This window comes from Solea senegalensis, linkage group LG7 (genome assembly GCF_019176455.1).
Source record: "Solea senegalensis isolate Sse05_10M linkage group LG7, IFAPA_SoseM_1, whole genome shotgun sequence".
NCBI classification, from domain to species: Eukaryota; Metazoa; Chordata; class Actinopteri; order Pleuronectiformes; family Soleidae; genus Solea; species Solea senegalensis.
The window spans coordinates 24,556,887-24,575,322 of NC_058027.1; positions in this window are offsets into that span (position 1 = coordinate 24,556,887).

Here is an 18,436-nt window from a genome sequence, read left to right on the forward strand (position 1 = left end):
TCTGTTTCCTCATCTTTTGTCAATAACTCAGTGTTGTTTGCCTGTGAGAGGACTTCCTGCTCCCGATATTTCACTCTTTCCCCCCACCCCTCCCCTACTCCCCCACCACCCACCTCCCTCTGTGGTCTGATGCTCTTGATTTCCAGAGCCGTGACAAAACAAGGCACTTTGTTTGTCTGTCTGAAGGCTCGAGCTGTCAGTCACAGTGAGGTGAAAGTGGATGACCAGTGGGCACCACTTCCACCCGCGTAGAACTTTCATACTACAACTTGTAATATTTTCAGGGGTTTGAACAAGAATAAGGTAGATTTTTAAACTTAAACCCAGTTAAAGTCATCGGCTAAAATCGGTCACCTGTCATTGGTTGTGCATCATTTGGGAAACAGCTGATAACAAACCAAAGAGGAGGATTAGAGTCTCTTTCTGGTTTGTTATCAGCCTGTTGTTGCTATAGCTCCAGGGAGAAGCATGAGAGAGGGCATGGAAAATGCCTTTTGGTTACACCTCAAATAGGTTTTCTTGTGGACATCAACATTTCTAATAAAACGTGAAAGATACCAGACTTTTAAATGCACTGTTGCAGGAGTTTACTACATGAAACAATTAAAATCCCATTTAAAAATAGGATAAAACTTCAATGAGAGAAGTGCTTAACTTATATGGACAACAGAAGTTTTAGCCTTTGTTACTCTGTTGCCAGAGTTGACCTTGTTCTTCTTTCTTCCATTTCACTTTTGTTTTGTTTTTTCAGCATTGATGGAAACACATATTCCACTCAAAGATACAAATTGAACTAATTGACAGAGGAATGCGCTTTATTCTGAAATCAATTTATTTCATGCCATTGCACAGTTGTGTAATTATCATTGTGGTAATTACTAATTAGGTAAAATGTAATGTTTATTTTGTCGTCTAATGGGAGTAGAGACGATTGAACGGATGAATCGTTGGACAGAATGTTACGGTTAAAGAAGAAGTTGTGTCGTTGCTAATGTACACTTAGTTGCCCTATTAAAAATGTCTATTTGTTTACAATAACAACACATCTTTAAATGAGCGTCGGTCCCCGTCGATGTACTGACCTCGTGCACATTAAACACGGTGCAGTGTGCACACTGTGAAGGAGAAGAGCCTGACATGGAAGATAGTGAGCTACATAAAGAGCAGAGGCAGAAGCAAACAAAAAAATAAATACATAAAAAAAAAAAAGAAAAGAGGAGAGGTACTTTGATTGACAGTTGTCTGGCCTGGTGCCTGCTGAGGTTGTTCCCCCCGTCGACTGCTATTATCAGTAGAAGGACTTCCCCATCGCCTTGGCAGAGACTATGTCACCCCTCTCCCCTGGAGGATGCTATCCCATTTGGGAGGAGATGAATAGGGGTCCCCTCACCCCGTATGAGGTCCCTGTGGACAGAATGTGTACAGAGGGAGGGCAGCGGGACGGGCTTTATGTCAACACAACAAAAATAATAATACATCGCCCCATAGAAACTATTGGCCCTCCAATAGATTAGTTTCAAGTTTCAGGAGCTTGTCGTGTGGATTCTCTGGAAAAATCCAGTTACGGCCACTACACTTTACACATTTGTTTTAGATATAAATCAAACAAGTCTAAGATTTTTATTGTCTTCACAGGGAAACTTTCCTTAGACAAAGGTGCTGCAACAATTGCAGAACATTACACACTCTTACAGAAACAATAACAGTGTGCAAGGACATTAATCACTCGATATGTTACATTTTGCACCTGATCTACAACACATACAAAATATTGAATATGTTAACCTCCTGTCCGAAAAGACTTACTCAAAACAAATGGAGAATTACAGGGTCTGTATGTATAACGTATAAAATGTGAGATTATTACAGAATTGAATCAGCATCCAGATATGTGTTAATGTGTCCAAGTAAATTCATCTGGAACACTGTAGACATTTTTAATTTTTATCCCCGCCTCAAAAAACCACATTAGTTACAGTGAAAGTCACCATATGACTGTTGCCCTCTAAATTAGTAAAGTAATATCTGATGAGTTACTGTGCAAACGTGGATGCTAAAAAACAGCAGTTTTACAGATGTTTTAAAACAGAGGCAGGACCTGACATAAAACACCAAATACTGTAAAAAAACAAAACAATACAGCGGAAAATGTTTAGGTGTAAAGTACCATAATTAAAGTGACAGTGCTGATAAAAACACATGGCAGAGTAAACCTGTTTCCTTGATGAACATTACAGACATTGTGATAAATAAGAGCTTGACATGGTTGGTTTTGCATTTGCTTTAAAGTTACAGGTTACATTCAGGAAACACAGTGTGTGATTGGCCGTTCAGAATTCCTTTTGTCAGTTTGATGGCAGATAAGAATATGACATTTAAATGTGACAAATGCTCTTTTGAAGTGTTTCTTGCAGTTTCTCCACTTGGAGATTCCCATCAACCTGCAGTTCAAAAACAGAAATGACCACAAAATATAAGATAGGATATTTTGGGATTATCTTGGAGACAACACCAGAGCAGCTTTGTGAATCATTGACATTCAATATCTTATTTTTAATGGACAGCTTTTAGTCATTCAGTTATGGTAATTAAAAACTATTTTGAGGGACTTTTGACTTGTCGCCGATGATGGAGCAGCTCGTCACAACATCTGATCCCACTTTAGCATCTAAAGCTGTGTGTGTGTGTGTGTGTGTGTGTGTGTGGAGCACTTGAGAGGAGCACGGCTCATTTCTGAAGGAATGCAGAAAGCTCACATACGACGAATGCACAGACAGCTGCACCGTTGGCTGATTGGCGTGTTCAATGTGCTGTGTGTAATACAAGCAAATCCTTCTCTTAGGCAGGTGTCTGTGACAGAAAGAAAGAGAAAACACAGGAGACACACGGAGGGAGACAGAGAGAGAGAAAAAAGTGTGCACATGTGTCATTGACAGATTTATTAAATTCTTGTCCATTTGACAACATCCCTGCAGCGGTGGGTGTGGAGAGCCTCTTCACTCACTCTTGAATTTGCATGTATTGCTCCCTCTTCCTCTTGGATCAACGATGAACAGGCCATCAGGTGGTGAAGTGAGTGCAGACGCCCGCAGTTTGAAGTTTTGCATTATCACACGTGTGATTTTCCCCCCAGTAAAGAGCCATCTGGGTGGATGTTTGTACTTTTATCTGCAGCATTGTGGCCAAATGTGGTTAGTGAGTGTGATTAATACAAATGACAGCATCCCTGGTGGGAAACTATAGAAATGCATTGTGCATCTTACGTAGACCGGGGCACCTGAACCCACTCACCTGTGCTGTCATTCCAGCGCTCACCCTGTCGCAGCCTGTCGTTGACCGTGTTTGGATCGAGCAACAGCCAATCCTCCTACATCTCCTGCCACACACACACACACACACACACACACTTCACTTCTTCACTCTCAATTTAACCCTGGTGTGTGACGGGGCCCATGGTTAGTCTCCTTGCGGGTGTTAATGGCCAATGGAGCAGATATCGTAATGAGTGATCAATCTAGTTGCTTGCCGTCACAGCAACACATTAGCCATTCATACAGATTCAGTCCACTCGCCCAAGCAGAAGATCTGGATGCATATTTAATGTTTATCTTTTACAGATCTCACTTAAGCGGACTTGTTCATAAAGCAAAAAAATCTTTGAAAAAGGTAGTCCTTGTGAAGCCTGACAGAATCAAACAAGTTCGGTGCTGCGTCCATCCCCCCTGAGAAGTGATACTCTCGCTTTTTCCAATGTGGAAGATGGAAACTCAGCCTCTGTGAATGATAATGAGGTGATTAGGAAGAACTGTTGAGGCCATCTTACAATTAATACTAAAGCTCGCAAAAGGTACATTACATCAATTAATTGGGGGCGATGCGCATGATGTCAGGATGGAAGCACATGAGGACAATCACAGTAACCATGGGATATCAAGAGAGAGAGGTGGAGAGCGTCTGCCGCTAAGTACCTCAATCATGCACCTGTCACTCCGTGTCTTCATGTCGACATCAGTGTTTACCAAGATGAAAGCTGACAGAAGACATCAGCGCCGGTTTGTGTGCAAACAGCTCGTGTGGACGGCGTCGCCGAGTCAGTCACTTCTCGCTCGCCGGTGCATTCTTAGGCTTTACAGTCGTGCAAGAGCCCACGGCTAAATGAAGGGACGTGCACTTTTCAGGAGGTCATTCTGTGTTCGTTTGCCTGAAACAGCTTGAGCAGACTACAAGACAGTGTGCACGTTCACTAATACGGACAACAGTCATACTCCCAGTATGCCTCAGTGGCAGGCTAATTGTCATTATTATCTCAGGCCAGTCATGAAACACATGAAGTATCCCAGTGTGTTCGAAGAACCCTGAATACATTTGCAATGGAACCCCCATTTCTGGGAGCTCGGCAATTGCGGCATCGTGCATCCCAAGTCACCCGAATGAAGTCTGAAAGCAGGTTTCAGGCAAGGCTGGTTCCAATTCAACTGTGATAAATGGGCAGATAAGACAATCAGTGCACACCATGACACGGTGCAGTGTTAGCTGTCAGAGCAAAACTCTGCTGGGGAGTCCAGGTGCGCCCGCAGTCCTGCAGCCATATTAGGAGGGAAAACCATGGGCACAAGGAGGTGTCTTTGTAGCCCGTGTGTATAAATACCCAAACTTCCCAATTAAAAGTGACTGTTAGTGTAAGCATCAGTTTCCCTTTGTGCACTGTGGCCTGTAAATATGGAGAAAGAGCTTTCCTGGAGAATGAAAACTAGAGTTGGTGCAGGATGAATACGAGGCCTGACTGTGACTGTGTGAATAGGTGAGTTGGCCGGATACTTGAATGCCATTTTACCAATGACTGACAAATGTAAACTGCGTGCTTGGCTGCATGGATGAAGAGTGAATGGGGGGCAGGCTGTTTGAAGAGCTTCTGTTGTATTGTTGTGGGAGATGTGTACATGTGTACATGATTCACTGTCTCCAAAGGGTGCCAAGTCACAGCAGGGGGAGTGCCCACGTTGCACTTCTCTCATCTCCAGGATGCAATAATGAGTCTAATTGTGTGTTGCTCATGCGGCTGTTATTGCCTCTCGTTTCTCGCTGACTTTCTCCCGGTGTCAGAGCGAGTGCTGCTCTGCACGCAAAGCTCCCACCGACCCCCGACCAAAAACCCCATACAGTACAACTCGAGTAAAGGAGAAATATACTCCAAAGATGACTTCATAATTACAATTCTGCTGCTTTTATTGGCCTTATTGTGATAACTTCACCTCTGTGTCATGACTCTTGAAAAACTTTTAGAATTACATAATTAGAATATAATAGAAATTCATATTTCTTTAGCTCCACAAAGTCAACTGGGCATTTCATTCACACAAATCAATTGTAAATAAATATCTACCACACTGATAAAAAAAAGATTCTACCAGAAAGTCTTTTCTGTTAAATGGAATATTTAATTTTGTACTGTTTTTGTACAAACTTAAGAGAGTGTAAGGTTGATGATCAGCGTTTAGGGTCACTCATGTTGTGCTGCTGTGGATGTGGAATTAAGCTCTGAAAGCTGGTGCACAGAGGCTCCAGTTTAAGAGGTCGAAATGACAATACTGCCACCTAGAGGTGTGGGGAGGAACGAGGCAAGAGCACACAACTGTTACTAAAAACCTCATTCGGTGGTTGACAGAGGCCAGAGCTCTGCTAAATACACGAGCGGCATCCATTTCACATGTAGCATTAACCCCGTATCAATCGCGAGTTTGAGGCCATGTGTGCGTCTTCATGTGTTCACATCTCTGTCGTTGGTTATTAAACTGACAGGAAAATGAATCTCTGGCCGCATTAAGGTTACATCAGGTGGGTCGTCCGCTGAATCTGTCATCTCCTACTGAATCCCATCTGGCCTGCAGGAGTAAACCAGCACATGCTGACCTGCTCTCATTTGCTTTGTGTGTGAGTGTGTGTGTGTGTGTGTGTGTGACAGAGAGACCGAGAGCGGTGGGACGCGGCTAAAGAGAAAAGACGACGTAGAGGAACAGAGAGGCCTCACCTGTGAACCACAAATGAACTGTTCAGGTGGGACCTGTATTGACCTGTTGCCACGAGTGCCTCTAACATAAGAGGCGGAGGGGGGAGGAGGGGGGAGTGGCCATCTGGTGTGTTTTTGTGAGTGTATTTGGTCGCTTTTGTTTGAGTGACTAAAGGTGTTTTTTGGTTGTTGCTTTTTTAGCAGCTGTTATAAACAAGATGAAAACATAAAGCACTGCCGTCTTTAGTCTGGACATTTTGCTGCTTTCATGCCAGAAATGAACTTTGTGCACAGAAAACTCATCCTGCCATACGCAGAGCTTGTGATTTGAGCCTGAAAGACCGAGTTGAAACACAAAATACCTTATTTGTCCCGTCATTTTGTGTGTTTGGAAAAACAAAACAATTGTGTATGTTTTTCAATGATGAAAGAGTGAACGGTTGAGAAAGACAATCACAAAGCTGATGAGGTTGCCTCTTTTACTTATTATTATTACACACAAACATAGTATGGAGTAGGTATTTATTCTATATCTCGTTTACAGGTGTGATAATTAGTTTGCATGCACGTGCGTGACCTCTGACCCTGTTATTTGAGCTGGCGCCGTTCTATCGTCCGTACTGACTTTCTGTGGCACGATAATACATTTTTGAAGACCCCCCTGACAATGACAATAATCTGATCCTCTATTTGTTGCAGTCAAAGGTCAGCTGCCTCCACGGCTGCAACAATAACAGTCAAAACAAAATCATACACACTAATCGGGACAATAACATACACGGACTGAGACAGCGAATGACCTTTGCTGTTTACACAGACGAGCTGGTTGGCTGACAATCCACACGCACGCAAACATATGCACAAGCATACACGGACACACACACTTTCCTCGTGAGACTATCTGAAAAATCTAATTGGGATTTAAATTGGTTAGAGGCCTGGGGCCTTGTTTGGCTGCATGATGTGTCTGTCTCTTGTTTCTTTTCTCTCTCAGGTCATTTAGAAAGTGCTTGTTTAGGGATGAGTGATTAACAGAGATGTCCAGGGGCTTCCTACTCATCTGAGGCTTCCTGGAAAGGCAGGGTGAGGTTAGACCTGCTACAGTGTCACGGCTCAACGGCGAAGGCTCCGGGGCTTTGCCATCCAATACTGCCAGGACTGTACTGTGGTCTTGAGTTTGGTGAATCAGCGTGGCGGCGTTTGAAATTAAATTCATGTGTCGTCGTCGTCGCCGCCGTTGTCCTGGTGTAAGGTTGTGGCGTTTTGGAAGTTTTAAAGTTGCAGTTACTCAAGCAGCATTTTATTCTCTTACCCAGACGCTCTAATACCAAGAGACAACATGTTACCACATTTAAATCATGGCATTGAACACCCCACACACACACACAGTCACACACACACGCACAGACAAGCATTGGATGTAACAAAGTCTTCTGTTGACCCTGACATCCAATTTAACAAACACCAGTTTAAAGTCCTGTTGACAAGAAGCAGGAAGCGAGAAGAGAAAGAGGATATGACATGAGGAGAAATCGGCTCCTTCTGTTCCTTGTCACTCCACATTATTGAAGACTTACCCAACATGCACCTGGGGGAATCAGTGTCTGTCCACCCGAGTCTCTCTCTGTCTCGTGTTGCTCTGCACACACACACACACACACACATGCGTGTACGCGCACACACACACACATTTTCTCTCCTTATTTTCTTCCTCTTATTTACACGTGCACTTACCATACATTCTTTTATGCATGTCTTTCTATTTTATTTGATTGTTTTGTTTTTTTGTTGTCTGGCGTCTGACGGGTCCAGTGTGGGCTTCTATATATGTCAGCCTGTGCATGTTTATACATATGTGTACATGTGCGAGCAGATGTTGTGCTTGGGGCACTTTCGCGTGTCCATCCCTGACGGCTCAATAGAGAAATGTGGGCCAGACCTGACATCACAAAAGAACTTTACATTGAGATGTATTCAGCACACACACTGAATAACTAATAATCAGGTCGCCGCCGTCAAATCATACTGTCCTCATTTTTTGGCTCGCCTGATTATTCATTACATGACAATTTATTATAATTTGCGTTATTTTGTTCCTTTTACGTGTTCAAAGAGGAGGAAAAATACATCTGTTAATAGCGCGAATCCCTTGATAACGTCTCCACAGAATGGGCTTCCTCTCCATCTGATATTAATAGGTAACACAGCTATAGTTATTACAGTTATTTATACATGTTACTTCATAAAGCCCGGCATACTCCAGTGAGCACCAAATATATTTTGTCAGAGTCTTTAATGGTAATTTAATGAACCGTGACCTCTGGATGACAATTAATGCCAGATGTATCTCCACAGTGTTCATTTATTACTGCCTTTTTCTACCTTGCCTGCATTTCCTGCGCCGCGGATATTTGTACAAGTCTTATTTAAATGAGCGGTTTTGTCATTAGGACAACGATTTCCACCCCCCTGTTCCACTTCCTGGAACTGTGTTTGAACGTCCAGCTATCGATTCTTAATGAATATGTTTGTGGAAAAATCAGAGGATAAAATAATATACCCAGATATAATAAACCCAGAGATGGAGGAGTTCATTAGTCACACACACAATTAAAGTTTGACTTTACAACATTTTAATAAACAAATATCCTCATTGGCTTAATTGACGACGAGCCAATCAGCACCATGATGCTTTTTTTTACATTTAACATAAGCCTTATCATGAGTCTGTAACTTTTTTTTTAGTCGAACAAGTGAGACAGTCATCACAAGATCTCAGAAATATCAAGTTATCAAGGCCTGTACGCCCCACCCTCTCTCACTTGGTCTCCAGTCTATCATACATCCCCCCCTCACTGGGATCAGTGGGGCCATCACGCGCGCACCTTTGATGTCTTCCAGAGTTAAGCTGGTTTTGAAGTCAGATTAGTGAATTGTAAACACCCTTTTAGACCTTCAGACTCTCTCCGCCGAGTGAGGGAGCGCGAGAGAGGGAGAGAAAGTGAAGGAGTTGTGGGATTAACCCGTACACTACAGCTCAAAGGTTAGCTGATCTGAAACCATGCTCCATATTGCCATGTGAAAAACACACACACACACACAAATTGAGATGTTCAACTCATTTATCGTCTTTTTTCCCCCTCCCCCTCTTTTCCGTTTCATTTTATTTTGAGGATGCGATGAAAAAGGCTGGATGGAAGCAGACAGTGTATGTGGGAGCAAGAATGCCCTCTCAGCTCACACACACAAACACACACACGTGTGTATGGAGGGAGAGAGGGCAGTGTTTTTCAGATGAGAAGCCCGTCTGCCTCTTTCACATTCCATTAGTTCCTGGAGCTACATCTGAGGGCAGAGAGAGCACACAAACATTCCTGCAAGACGCAGATGTCAGGATCAAAAGTCAGACTGACTCCTGTACGCAGCAGGGGAGAAAGACAGAGAGGAGGCGAGGGGGGGAAAAAAGAGGTAGAGAGAGAGCAAAGGACGAGGAAGAATTCATCTTCTGAACACCCCGGCGTTAAAACCCAAAGCATCACACTGTACGGCAGATTTTTCTGCAACAGGGGCCTCATCGGCCTCGGCCATGTGTTCCCGTCTACACCTGTAATGCTCTGTGTATTTACTGTCCTCAAGGCTATAGTTGCCGTTGTTACTTACTGCTCTCCCTCACTGCCAGGCTGATGGGAAACCATGCACCATGCTGCCTACATCTTGTGCCTTGTTTCAGTTATTAAAAGGCACGGGACCAGATGGTGTGTGTGTGTGTGTGTGTGTGTGTGTGTGTCCAGGTCTACACTTTGGCTCCAGGCTCTTCCAGAACTGGCACAAGCCCAACTGGGTCATCCATGCAAAGACTCTCTCTCTCTCTCTTTCCTCCTCTCTAAGAGTGCATCTGTGTGTGTGTGTGTGTCGGTGTGTGTTGTTTGTGTACTTGTATTTGTTAACTCTTTAGGACCTTTCCTGGCATAAACACTGACCTCGTCAGGACCAGTAGTCCTCATGACAGCCTCCTAATGAGGCAGAACCTCAAGATTTGAAATTGTGGTTATGGTTAACCCTTAGAACGCAGATCATTTTGCCAGCTATTTTACATTACTATGTTAAATTGTACCGTATATACAGAGGCTATAAGAATGTGCAATATAGTGTCTTTTCTCAGGACAAACCTTGGCAAAAAAATTATTTTCACCAACTATACACACACACGTGAGCAAAAAGTACTCAAAATGTTTCAAATCGGATTGAATGTGTGAAATTTGGAAACACGTCACAGTTCAAAGTTCACTCGGCTCGTTTTTATGAACAAAAATGAAAGAAAAACGGTCTAATTTTGTGACTACTGCATAATTATTGATACATTATATCGCTACTGAAAATGTGACATAAAATGAATCTTAACTTTGACTCAACAACGCAGAAGAAGACGAACCCCCACACACACACATTTTTTAAAGCTTGAATATGTGACCTATAAACACACACCCTCAGGATATCCATGTAAGGAGTTGTGTATTATTCCCACGGCAATTTGCCATGGGTGCACCTGCGGCACAGCTCCGTGCCGCATGAGCATTAAGAGTTAAGCTTTGTTTAGGTTTTCCAAATAAATGAATGAATGAATGAATGAAAGTCAACACAAGAATAGAAGCTGTGTGTGTTATAAGTAAAGTTACAGTATGTGATGGGCTGAGGTCATTGGGTAGTGCAAAGTGCAAATGTGTGCTGCATATATCCATTTCTCTCCTTCTCCTCCTCCTGGGCCTCTCTCTTTCTCTCTCTATAACCCTTATTTTTACAATCTCTCTCTTTTTTCTTTTAATCTCTGCCTGCGTCTCATCTTGGGCCATGCAGCTGAGCAGCCAGGTGAGCACTCACTCAAGTGATCAAGTGATGCTGTTTTTGTCATTTTCAACAGGAGGAGAGGAGAGACATCGGAGGAAAGTAAAAGAGGACTATGGGACTGGAAAAAGCAGGAAAACACGGAAGAGGGAGGGAGGGAGGGAGGCAGGGAGAGAGAGCTGCAGACATTATGTGCAGGGGGACACCAAAGGTAATGGCAGAGGAGAGGAAGGTAAACACATTAAAAGACATGAAGATGGCGGGAGTAGTGAAGAGGAGGCGGAGGCTTTAGTGAAGCTGTCAGGATGACAGGAGGAGCTGCACGACCCGCAGATTGTCAGGAGAAAAGTTGAACAGCACGAACTTGTCACAGCTGGTTGGATATTACAGATATGTAGTAAAGTAGTACTCTGCAATTGTATTACCTCCTCGTATATTCTATATTTTGTGTCACAGTTGCTTTAATCAGACCTGCGATGAGAGCTCAGGAGTCGGCTCTGGTACCTCACAGTAAGAGGGTCTCGGGTTCCAATCTTAGTTTGATTTGAACCTGTTTTTTCTACACAAACTACACAAGAACTTGTCCAAAATGCAGCAGCCAGACTTTATACGTGAACCACCAAAGAGAGCACAATACTCCTGCTAATTCCTCCACCTGTCTCGCTGCTAATCTCACCCTTCACCAGAGGACACTGATGACATTAGTCCTCAGAGGCTCGTCCCGATCGATACAGCACGACCGTTCAATCCGATGCAATCACAGCTTCTCGCTAATGAGACGGACACAAAAACAGACACAGAAAGAGAGATTTCCACGTTTATTTTCTGTTGTTTTTTTTGTCAAGCTGAAATTGTTATTATAGATTTGTCATGTGAGACGCGGGGAACATCCCCTTGATCAATACTGCATCATGCGTTTGACATTTACAATTGTCTCAATCTCTGTCTCTGTGTATTTCCCATTTTGTCTCTTCTCTCTCTGTCCCATTGTCTGTCATGGGCTTTCCTTTTTTTTGGCTCCTTCTTTCTCTCTCTCTCTCTCTCTCTCGCTCTCTCTCTTTCTCTCTCGTGCATTGCTGTTTAATGATGGTAATTTTCTACCCAGGTCCGAGTGTGAGCTGATGTGGCGAGGCTCTTGGCTCCCCACTGTTCCTGATGAGGCATGATGGGAAATTACCCAGAGCTCTCTGTTGACAGACTGTAACTCACTGTTTGGTTGTAATAAGCAGGCAAGCCCCTCCATGAGTGTTCGCACGCACGCGCGTGCGTAGACAGGCACCTCTAAATGTGTGCATTAATTACACTGTGTGAGATCGCCACGGTGACCACAGCTGTGTGGGCCACGCCTTGCTTTCCGGGTCACTTGGGTCATCAACTCCCATATAACAGCTACAACACTGTCGCTGTCAGACACAACAGCACATAATGAGAGTGCTCCATGTTGTGCTTGCTGCTCAGACACCGGTGAAACACTTCCATCACTTACTTCCTTTCACTTACTTTCCCCTCTCTGTCCTGTTGTTACCCCCCTTAACATTTCCAGGTTGTCAATGATGTGTGTGTGTGTGTGTGTAAGTCTATGTGTGTGGACACCTGCGGTTTTATTGACTGACGTGGGTGAGGTACAAGGCCCACTGGGGCACCACCGCTGGGTGAGTGGATGTTGGTGGGGAGGAGGCTGGAGGTGCCCCTGTCAGTGTGGTGTGTCACCTCTGCAGCAAGTGCTGTCACCAACAAATGGAGCCGTGGTGGAACCCCGTAAAGAGAGTCCTGCTGAGGTACTGTTTGAATCAGCTTGGCACCGGTGGGGGACCGCAGGTTCTGTTTGATCAACATCAGCAGATGTTGGGAGGATGTCCACTGTCGGCTTAACTGCACGTGAGCATCGACAGTGGGCACGTTATTAGGAACGCTTGTCATGTTTAAGTCGGATTCAAGAGATGTTTAAATGAGAGAATAACAGCAAGTCAGAAATGATGAACTGCCAAAATACTGTTTCAACCAAATATGCCTTTAACCTGTAGATTTGGGCTGTTTTTTGCATGAGAGTATATACAGAGGCTATAAGAATGTGCAATATAGAATGTGCAATATAGAATGCTTTTTTTCAGCACAACCTAGGCAATCTGATAAAAAAACCGGGCTGTTTTTTGCATGAGAGTATATACAGAGGCTATAAGAATGTGCAATATAGAATGTCAATATAGAATGCTTTTTTTTCAGCACAACCTAGGCAATCTGATAAAAAAAACTAATATAAACTATATAAACACACACTTGAGCAAAAAGTACGTAAAAGTAAGTAAAAATGTTTAAAATAGGATTGAATTTGTGACATTTGTAAATACGTCACAGTTCAAAGTTGGCTTGGCTCGTTTTTATGAACAAAAACATAAGAAAAACAGTCCATTTGTGACTTCTGCACAATTATTGCTACTTTAATCGCTAAAAAAAATGCGATGCAAAATAGATTTGACTTGACAACACACAAGCAGATGGAAAAAACACCCCAGCATGTCCAATAAGGAGTTGTGTATTATTCTCACAGAAATTTACTATTTTGTTATTCTTTATTTCTGATGTGTGTTTCCACAAAAAAGGGAAATCTCATTAAAAATCCATTACATTTACTCGTCTAGCATTCAAAAATCCTGCAGCTGCAAGTTGTCTTCCACTTTACTTTAAAGTCCATTTTCAGTCGTCCATACACAAAACAGCTCCACAATTAAAACCCAGATATTAGGTTGAGTTATTCCTCCAAATCTGCCACAACAGTGAAAACCATTTACTTTCTGGATTTAATGTATCTGATAGGTGGATGCTGATGCTGGTCCCCATATCACATCACAGTTTAAGGTGCATTTTGTACCATGATTGGCTTCCAAAAATGGTTGAAAGGGTGTTTTAGTTAAGGGCACATGTTGTTTATGTGATGCACTTCAGGGGTACAATTGCTTGTATTCCCTTACAGTGGTTAAGACCTTACCCTGTGTGCGAAAGATGTCATGGTCGCAAGTTCGATCCCACCCCTGGCTGATTGTACTTAATTCCATTGTAAGTCGCTTTGGATAAAAGCGTCTGCTAAATGACATGTAATGTACAATTGCTTGTATTCCATTTGAGTCTCAAAATGAATGCATATGTGTGTAATATGCTAAAAACTATAGTAAAAGTCATGCACATCCAGTTTTAATGAGGACTGGGTGCTGGGCAGGACTGGCAAATGATAAATAGCAAGAACATTTTTTTTATTACTGAGCAGGTGATTTTTCTCCAGACAATAAGAAAAACTTTTGTCATTGTTTAGTGTTTAGTGCGCTCATGATTATGTCAAATGCTTAAGACAGGGGGTCTGATACTCAAATGACCTGGGGGCCACCAGGTGCCGGTCAAGAAAAAAAACTTTTGGAGGTCATGATGTGGCAATAATGATATTCTGTGACAACATTTCACAGAATTTCAAAATTAAAGTTGTTTTGATATGGAATGATACATAGTTCACAATCAAAATATATTTATGTTGCAATATGAGTCTGTAAATAAAAAAAAAAGACACATAAATAAGTCATCATAACTTGATCGTAAGAGGTGGGCCACAAGAAATCAATTGGGGGGCCCACGGGCCGTGAGTTTGGACCTATATGGCTTAAGACAAGGATTATATATATATGACTGTTTGATAAAAAATAACGTCCTATCATGATTCTGATTTATATAATCAACTTGTACAACTCAAATTATAATGAATCGATCCTTTTGAAGTTTATTTAGAATATTTTAAAAAGTGCACCTAATATTATGACATTATGATATAAGATAAGATGAAAGTGATAATCTATAGAGAACTGGACTTGCTTGAAGATCCATTCAAGAGGCTTCTTCACTTCTGGCTCTGATGAACATTAAATGTCCACAAAACTGTGATATCTGTGTCCTATTGAGGACGTAATAATAACAATCACATTTCTCCCTGCAGCACTGGCTTTTGTACCCTTATATGAGAAGCCTTACCGAATAGATCGCGGTCAGCAATACCACTATCACAGGGCCGCCGGCTGAATGCAGATAAAATGGCAAGGCCCAGCTAAACTGGTGTGACTGAAAACGGTCTCAGATAGGGCAAAAGAAGCCTCTCTCTCTCACACACACATATACACACACACATACACACCCAGAGGCCAAGAGCTGACAGTAAATAGAAAAAAGAGTCCTTAATTAGCTCTCTGCCTGAGGGGGAAAACACAGAGAAAGTGTGTCAGTCTCTCCCTGTGTTGGACACTAAGCTGCCACCTCGTCTCTCTGCCCATGGAAACCAAGAAACATGGCATATTAGCAACACGTTTTATGGATGTTCAAATAAAGCCTTTTTTTTACTTTTTTTGTGCGATATGATCATTTAAAGTCACCCTTCCTATAATCCCTTTTTTATCTGCCTATTTCTCTTTAATTGTCACAGTGACAATGAAGGTCAGCGACAACAGAAACAGAAAAGTTAGACATAACACAGTAAGTTAATGGCGTCCAATTAGCACAAAGAAGGGAAGGGAAATTAAATTGAGGCTAAAATGTCATGGCATAGCTGCAGTCAGTGAGGTGAACATTAAAAAAACGATTAAATCCAACAATTACAAAGGTAACGTTTGTGTCGACCTTTGTGCATCGGTGATGTTTCAGCCTCTGACTCTGACATAAGTTCATTAGGATCCTGAAATGAGAGCTCTCCATCACTGTCCGCCAGTTACTGACGCTCGTCCAGATGTTTTAATAGAAGCTGGAAGCATGGAATTACAATAGTATTTTATTGTTTATTTATTTTTTATTCAGAATATAACACTGCTGTTCTCCATTATAGGAGCGAGACAATTATATGTGAAGAATTCTGGGGAAAAAAATACAAATGATTCTTACATAATTAGCACAGCCTCTGTACAAAGCTACTGTGGTTTGTGGGAGGGTACTGATGCAGTTGGCGACCAGAGCCTTTAAGAGTGGAGCACTACTGACCCCTGCTGGTGTGATGTTTCACAAGAGGAACAGTCCATTATTATGGCTTTTATGATTTTTCTAGCATAAATAAATGTTGTTGTAGCCTAAAGGCATGTGTTGAGTATGTCTTTAAATTTAATAGATTAGGTGGAATGAAGTGTGATTGGAAAAAAAGATTAAAAGTAGTTGGTGATAGCGATGTGTAATGGCAGTTGGCATCTGCATTTGATGATCCATTACTTCTATTTCTGTCTTCTCTCATGTCCACCATCGGCCCTTATTCCTCTGCCGTATTTCTTATTAACCGACATAGATAACATATAACAAACCTAAGGAAGGTATAGTGAAGGTACATGGAAAATACAGTGGCACAGATAATTGCAATGATGAGAGAATTAGTGTAAAAACAAAGATGAGTATAGTTGTGATGTGAGTGAAAGGCACCTACAGTGCTACAGTATTCCACATAGCTCTTTAATGAGGATTAAAATGTAATCATCTATTGCAGGATTTGTCGTAAATAAACCATAAATGTTTGATTTCTTTAATTAGTTCATCATTCCTTTGGGGATAATGTTGCCTTTATTGCATATAACTGATGAAATGGTGATAATGTGATATAACAATAGCTGAAATATGTGGTTTATAGGCAATGAGCATGTCCTTTGTTAAATTTATCTGATCTTTGGGCCTTTTAAAAACAGGATGTTGTGTATATGCATGGATATAGTATACATTTTACGCTTTTTAGTCACACTTGATTGACGTGTGTAGCAGGAGTGGTGTACACAAGAGCAGCGGTTTCACACCCTGCTGCCCATCCAGCATCACTGAGCCATAGGTCAGGCGGAGGTGGAGGGCGCTTGTGAGTAAGAGCTCCAGGGGAGACGGGAGGTTAAATCCATCTGTGGACAAAGGCTTGTTATGATTCACTTCATCATTCAACAGCAGGAACAGATCATGTTCAGAAATGAAGGCGGCGTGAGGTGGCTGAATATTAATAATAATAAAAAAAACACATGTTTTATTGATACAGGAGTAAAAGAGTTGCTCTCCCGTCAGTCTGGCACATAAAACATAAAATAAAATAAAATTCTATTGTACTTTTTCTGTCACAAACCATGTTACGTTTGAACATTCTCTACCAGGGGTCTGCAACCCTTATTATCAAAAGAGCCATTTTTCTGACCCCTCGCTGCACAAATAATTAAATCTGGAGTCGCAAAATCTACTTGACCCATAACATGAATATCACATCAGGTATAAAGTTTTATAAAATGACTAATGTTTGTAAATAATAAACTTGCAAACTAGAAAAATATTAAACAAAAAGACTATAAATAAGAAAATTATAGACTTTAAGTCACCAGAATATGTTAGATGACTAACCTGTTGTATGTGGTTGCCTGAGAGCAGTGCTTGTTGTGCAGCTGCAGCTGAAGGAAGAACGACCTGTGAAAATGATGGACAATGGAACGACCTGCTGTTGGCAATGGTGTTCCAAACACATTTCAAACACAGGTCTGTTGAGTTTTGGGAGGTTTTTAAATGTCACATTTGATGACGCATATTATTAGTTGATGAAATATGACAACACTTATTTATCGCCTTGATCTCTAAATAAGAGGTGTGCACTTTTAATTCACAAGTATCTGAGGCAAAATTCTTGCCACTACTACCCAAAATACAATAACATAATTTTATATTTATAATATATAAATATTATATTTGATTTTTGTAGGTATTTCTTAAAAAATACATTCTGGTATGGACTGGATTGTGACAATTCTTCTTCAATTAAATGTAAATTTATGAGACAAGTTTAAATATGTTGAGCAACAGATATGGGCAAAGAAAAGGTGTCACTTCATTGACACCTTCGCCATGGACACCATTGTATTTCATTGTACGCAGACTTTTTATCCAGAGCAAAATGCATTTGCATTCCCTGTTGCTCTCTCGATTGTTTCAACCAACGTGCTGACCACCTCTTCTTACACACTTGACCTCTCAGTTACAGTAAATTCAAACTCTCAATATTCAATTATATAGGGCAGTCTGTGACCAAGTGGAGAGGGAACTTGGCTTGTAACCGGAAGGCCACCGGTTCAAGTCCCCACCAGGTCTAAAGGGCTGGGGTACCCCTGAGCAGAGTACCCAACCCCCATTGCTCCCCGGGCGCTACTCAGTGTGGCAGCCCACTGCTCCTAATTCTAGGATGGGTGAAAATGCAAAGAATAATTTCCCTAAGGGGATTAATAAAGTATCTAAAATTCAAAAATATCAACAAAGTAGCGCATAATATGGATAAAAATTAAAATGCTCAAAGTACCAAAAAAGGATGATATGGAAGGAATGAAACCCTTCACCAGTGCATAAATTAAAAATGTGTAACTCGTTAAGTTTTGTCAAGTAACAGAGTATAATTTTGTGGAATGTTTTATGAGGACACTAAAGTATGTGATTTATAGTATGATCTTTGCGACAGCTTTGCTTCTGCAGCTTGACATTGGTTGTGGTCATTCATTGCATGGCGGCAGCTGAACGCTCTTTGAGATGCCTAGTTGCTATAGAAAAGGCCAGCAACTGTATGAGATGAGA